This window comes from Euprymna scolopes, chromosome 33 (assembly GCF_053919585.1).
Source record: "Euprymna scolopes isolate OS-2025 chromosome 33, ASM5391958v1, whole genome shotgun sequence".
NCBI lineage: Eukaryota > Metazoa > Mollusca > Cephalopoda > Sepiida > Sepiolidae > Euprymna > Euprymna scolopes.
In genome coordinates this window covers 179,283-186,179 of record NC_136514.1, presented here as the reverse complement: position 1 = coordinate 186,179, position 6,897 = coordinate 179,283, and positions in this window count along the sequence as shown.

Below are 6,897 nucleotides of genomic sequence, written 5' to 3'. Positions count from 1 at the left end.
GCAGCAATTACAAGTACAGAAAATACAGAAATGTCTATGATGTATGTATTCATTACAAAACGGAGATATATTCTAAAAATTATCGCTCATCAAAAATCAAAATTTATGACTTTTAGCAATTTTAATACTAAACTGCATTAAACATGAGGGTGAGTTTTCACAACATGCCGATTTGAGTTGTCCTCACTTTTTTTTATTTCATCAGATTTAATCATGGCTGAGGAAAGCACTATTATTCGCTTGGTCATATAATTTGATTGGCTTTGATCAAATGACGTGATTTTTGGAATATTTCGTCTTTGTTCCATGAGTGGTACATACATCATACGGATTTTTCTGTGTTTTCTTTACTTTTGATTGCCGCCAAAAGTGCCAATCTGAATAAGGACCAAAAATACATCAAAATGAGTTAAAACAAAGAAAACGTATCCAATAGAAAAGCAACTTTAAAAAATAATGAAACAAAAGTAATTAAACTAAGACTAAAAAATAATAATACGTAAAAAATAATTATACTTAAAAATAATTATACTTAAAAAATAATTATAATTAAAAATATATAAATGTATAAAAACTGGTGAAAAATCTTTCCACAGCCCATATACGAGAAATAGTGGACCTTTCTACAGCGATGCTACCTACAGTAGCAGAACGAAACTGTAGATAAATTCTTATCATGGAATCAGGGAACACCGAATGACTACAAGAAAGATGTACTATAACATAATTAACTGGTTAATTATTGAGAGAGAAATTATTGTTCTCAATTTTTTTACTAAGTGTTTTTAAGGTAAAGAAAGCATTAATGAAAAATTCGAATATCTATGTAGCTTATATAGAGATCGAGAATGAGTCCTTGATTCATGAGAATTTCGACTGAAGAAAATGAAATAGAGTTAATAAACATGACATAGTGATATAGGATAAGAAGGAGAAAGAACAACGTGAAACAATAAAATTGTTGCCCTCGAAAAGACATGATTCCATTTCTGTTTGATGAAAACCGGTTTTCTTTTTTGTTGCATACCATCTACTAGTTGGCCTGTTGTGTACAAATCCCAAGAATGATAGGAGCTTCTATCATGTCTGAAAGTGATGTTCAGTGTTCGAGATCAGAGATGCGCCACTGTACACCTCATGCTCTCTATCAATTCAAGTTATGACAACAGGGCCATTGCCAGAACCCCCAAACTGCATCGATGGATTGCCACGAATAACGGACGTGTCCAGAGTGATGAAAACAGATTTTGCCCACGGTTATGGTCTTTAGTGTGGTTTCAAGTGAGGGCTAAATCATGCACCTCACATCTTCAAAGTCGGTTTAAAAGTCAACACCAAAGTGTACCTGAATTTACTGAAGAATGTGGTGATCCCTTTGTGCAATCAGGTGGCCGCTGATAAGCCTTGGGTGTGGCAGCAGGACTCTGTGCCGGCCCACAAGTCCAAAGAGATCCAGGCTTGGCTTGGGAAGGAGTGCTATGACTTTGTACCTTTCTCTTACTTGGACTCCCCCGACCTGAACCTACTGGACTAGTTCGTTTGGTCATACATTGAGAACATCACCAACATGATCTGCCACAACACCAAAGCCAGCCTGATCACCACCATCTGCCGAGTACTCACTGAACTCCCGCTAGTGCTTGTGGAAAAAGAATGCTCTCAGTTCCTCATATCGAGACGGTGATTGAGGTTGAAGGCGGCTACTTAGATAGATAGCTCTATAACATAATCCAGTTACCTGAATTGATTATTTTCAATAAAAGTTTTAAAATAAAGCTGTAGTGTTGTTTTCTTTTGGGCAACAACTTTATCGTTCCACCCTGTAGTAAGTTAGTAAGTCTAGTTAAAGTCAGTGTAGCTAATGATGCTGGCTTAAAAAGAGCTAGAAGGGAGCAGATAATAAAATATCACGGTCTCATGCATGGCATTAAAGGAAACTGGAATCTTAGGTAGATATCCATCATTGCATAATTATGCTCTTATGAGCAACCGAATGCATAAAAAAGAATTTATAAAAATATGTCCAGTAAACTAATTGCAAGTGCCTTATTTGGTGAAGTGAAGTAGGTGGTTGAAGGTCTTGCAGAGCCTTCACCTTTTCCGGTAATGGAGATATACCGTCTGGGCTGATAATGTGGCCCAGGAAAACTAGTGACGAAGCACTGAAAACGCATTTACCAGGGTTAATCCTCACCTGGTATTGCTGAAACCATTCGAATAGTAGGCAGAGGTGAGTGACGTGTTCCTCAGGTGAGGCACTTGCCACAAAAATGTCGTCTATATAGTTATACTTCGTCCATGAAGTGCTGAAAAGTACTAGCGGCATTATGTAAACCGAAAGGCACAGTTAAAAATTCAAATGCTCCGAATGGAGTTGTTACTGCCGTTTTTGGTATGTCGGCCGGATTTACTGAGATTTGATGGTAAGCCTTGACCAAATCTAGTTTGGAAAAGGTCTTACAACCATGAAACGAGGAAGCAAAATCATGTATATGTGGGATTGGTGACGATCAGGTACCGTCATGGCATTGAGTCATCAGTAGTCCCCAGTCGGACGCCAATCTCTGTCACGTTTTTGGACCATATGCAAAGGGGAAGCCCATGGACTGGACGAGGGGCATATTATTCCCAACTGTAGCATATGATTGAATTCAGCCTTCGCTGCTTTAAGTTTATCAGCAGGGAGGCGACGAGGGCGTGTGAACACAGGAGCACTTGTGGTCTCGATGTGGTGTGCGTGGGTTTGCTCACCACAAAATTTAGGTTTGTTAATTCCGAGTAGGAGTGTAGCAACTCATGGTAAGGATCATTTGAAGCGACAATAAAAAATACCGGGCTGATAGATGGGACATTTGGCATCATGCCAGGGACGGAAAGTTCCATACTAGCGTCTATCAGCTGGCGTCTGCGCATGTCTACCATTAAATTAAAATGATGCAGGACGTCCGTGCTTAGGATGGGGTAAGGTAAATCCGCTACAGTAAAAACCCATGTAAAGTCTCTCCGTAATTCCAAGTGCAGAGAACGTGAAATTTGTCCATACGTGGGAATGGGAGAATGAGTTACCGCTTGCAGTGTGATAAGCGACACTGGTGGCTTCTCTTAATGAGTTTCAATTGCCAGATACTGCAAGCTGCACCCGTATCAACAATACAACGTGCTTGGGATTGCGAGTCCATAACGAAATAGGCACGGTTGTTGTGAATATCCCGTGGAGAAACTAAGGTCTGCCGTGCTCAGCTCCCCAGACCTTAGTTTCCCTGGTTCATGTATGAACAGGGGTTTTTGCATTTCCACCCCTCCATACCAAAACGACTGTGATAAAAGCACAGTTTCGGCTTGTTTGAGTAGCGATGGTAGTGGCGTGAATGTAAGGAGTTAGCCTAGAGTCGGTGCCTGCACAACTGCGGCTCCAGCTTGCCAATTTTTTTTACCTCATGAGTGAGTCTCCCAATGGCTTTTAAAATAGCCATACCCACGATGTCGTTAGGTTGTGACATCATTGCGAAGGCTTGTAGCAACTATTTTATATACTCATATATATATATAAAGAAAGTGATAACAGACCAAAAAAAATTAACTATCCGAAATATAGAAAGGATATTGTCGAAGGACCACGAAAAAAAGGGGAAATATTTAGGGAAAATATTTAGACAGAGGCGAAAATAAGAAAAATATTTGACAGGCTAAAAAGAGAGAATAAAAAATTTTACAAGAAAATAAACTAGAAAAATGATTCAAAAGAACAGTGGTAAAAAAATGGACAATATGTGTTTGTGGGTGTTTTTTCTGTTTGTTTTCTGTGTGTGCCTGTGTGTGTGACCTATAACCTGGAGGTAAATGAATTCTTTAAACGGGTACTTACGTTTTGGCTGATACGTGAAAGCAAGTTTTTTTTTTTTAATAAAAGTTCTCTCTTTTGTTTCGTGGAGTTAACTGTCCCTTGAATTACTTGTCTCCTGTTCGCATGTGTGTGCGTTCTGGTGTCATTTTCCCCAAGTAGAGGGGAAAAAAACTTTTAGTCACTTTTTTTTCAAGTCATTTACAACGAACTGCTATCCATATCTCTCGCTTTCTTTTTCCTAGGATATCCACCACGCGGTTCAAAAGAGTCTGGTGCAGGAAATAATGTCTTCCTTTTTCGTTTTTTTTTTTAATATGCCTTTGTGAAGTCTCTCGGTATTGTCTCATACTTTCCTCGAGAAAAGTTGTTTTTTTATACGGTGACGAAAAAAAATGTTTCCGTGACAAATTTATATATATATATATATATATATATATATATATATATATATATATATATATATATATCCTTCTCAGAGGTGTGAAGTTTGTCCGTATAGTATTACTTTTTTTTGAAAAAAGTATTTTACAGGAATTTCTGTTCGCCACCTTTTTCTTGCTTAAATGGGGAAGAAATTAGGCTCGCCATTCAGTAAACTTGTGTACACGTCGGGTCACCATTTTAGGGAGTTGAGTTAGTGCTTTTCGGGCACTCCCTAATAAAATAAATATTTCAACACAAGTTACTGAATAAACGAACAAACAACTTCGTAAAACTTAACAAGGAAAAGGTTTATTGAAGCGAGTAAGGGTAAGATGCCAAAAAGAGATAACTCAGATAAAACTTGTCTGCCTTTGCCCGGTAGTTATTCCCAAGTGGGAATCGTCGATATCGGTGTAGGCAAAGAGGGAAAGTGGGGAAACAGGTTCGCTCTCTTTAGCGTCTGGCTGGAAAAGAAAGGAGTTTTTCTCATCCGGAACGGAAACAGTTAGAGTTCCTTAGAGGGTAAGGAAAGTCCCTGCGCTATGCCTCTGATTGGTCAGTATGTGTCATATAGCACAGTCAGGGGAGGCACTGACGCACAAGAAAAAGAGTTCTATTTGTTTCTGCTACAAGAGAACAAAAGCCCTTCTGCCCAGGAAACGATGTGAGTCAATTTATCACAGCACTATACAAAATATATATGATACACGTCGCACCAGAGCTAGCAACATTCCCCAGTCTGGAAGGCGAATTTGTCAAGTCCGCAAAAGACTTGTTGGACCAAGGCGTATTTCAACAGATGCTCGACTCTGAACAAGACACAGCCACCTTCACCCTCTTAAAGGAATACTTCCTAACAACCCACAGCAGCTAGATGACCAGCTTCCGCACCTAAGCTGCGCGTGGGACCTAGAACAGCGAGAAGATGAAAAACTTACAGACTTTGTAGGACGACTCGAAAATGCACTTAGAGAAGCAGCCATCCACATTAAGAGCAAATTCAAGAAGGATAGGAACTCAGAACTATCTGTCGACGAGCTTATTTTAATCATAAGCCCAATGCTTTTGAGCGAAAAAGTCAAAGTGTGGAACTCAAACATCTACCCCCACCTCGTCAGGATGATAGACAATCCCTATACCACAACTGGTATAGGGTCCAAAGTACAAAGATACTTCGATCGCGGTGTAAAGTTTGACTCCCAAAAATGGCCCATGTTAGAGAATGGATAGAGAGAGAGAGAGAGAGAGAGAGAGAGAGAGAGAGAGAGAGAGAGAGGAAGATGGAGGATAAAGAGAGAGAGAGAGAGAGGGGGAAGAGGTGAGTTATAGTGTAGACACGTTGGCCAGAAGTAAAAGATCAGCTGATTTGATTGCGTGTGAGTCATGTGATCAGGTTAGCTGAATCGTGGAGATTTGATTTGGACACAGAAGACAATGGACGGCTTCCCGTTGTCTCCTCCTCCTAACGGGGGGGGGGCGAACGCTGATGTGTGTAGAAGAAGAACCCACACAGGTCGATTTCACTTCCACCTTCTGCAGGACATCTGGAGAAAGTGAAATAAAAACTATAGAACTAATTCCTTGTCTTGGAGTGATTGAATCTTCATCCAAAAACAGGTATCAAGTCTCCCTCCAGGATGAGAAATTTCCAGATGGTCCAACATCGAAGAAGCAGAGGTAGGTTCTGAAAATACATGTCACTCACACACGATTCCCTTTATGATAATCAAACACTCAACCCTTTATTATAGAGACAATATAACACCCATTTCTTTCTTAAGAACAACACCTGATTCACAAAGACACAATGAATCGACACAATCGATACCCTCGCCCGAACAGCAGCACCAAGAAGCTCGTCAACAGCCACAGTTTCCCCGCATGCCAGATATATCTCGAAGATCTTCCATGCTTTAAATACAGATGCAGATACCAACACCCACCCAAGGAGGTTCGACGCACACAGCCAGCATCATACGACCAAAATCACCATAAAACAGTTACAACCGCTACAGATGCAACAGCAACCACTACATCTTCAGCAACAGGCACCACAATCTAGACGCACAATATAAGACGTATAGCTCTACGCCTACTTCACCTTTTATATAAAATCTCAGCAAGAACAACAAGGGGACAACTCCCAACATGTTTCAGAGACTTTATCATGTAAGTATGAACGAAATCTTGGGGGGGGGGCATTGTAATATCGCATACCCTTCCATATTTAGATGAATAAACCAGAAACCAGCAGGAACAGTGATGGTGATAATAATGGTGACTCTAAGACAACCCCTGTTTATCGATACAACATAAATGATCACACTAAATGCAGATGACAACATCAAAGCTCATTTCTTTATATACTCACATCAATGGAATAACTCGCAACTCACCTCAACAAAGAAAACCACAACAGGAAGCCATCAATCAAAATCTAAATCGCAAACATCACAGCAGACGAAACTCTGGCAACACATAAACACAAATAACTATCTCATAAAATACTGCAACAGTACAATGCCTTCTAGAACACATTCACAACTTTCTTAGCTTTAAACTGATATGACACATGTATAAAAACATCAAATAGATTACTCTCTACAGTACAATAAAACAAAAAACAAACA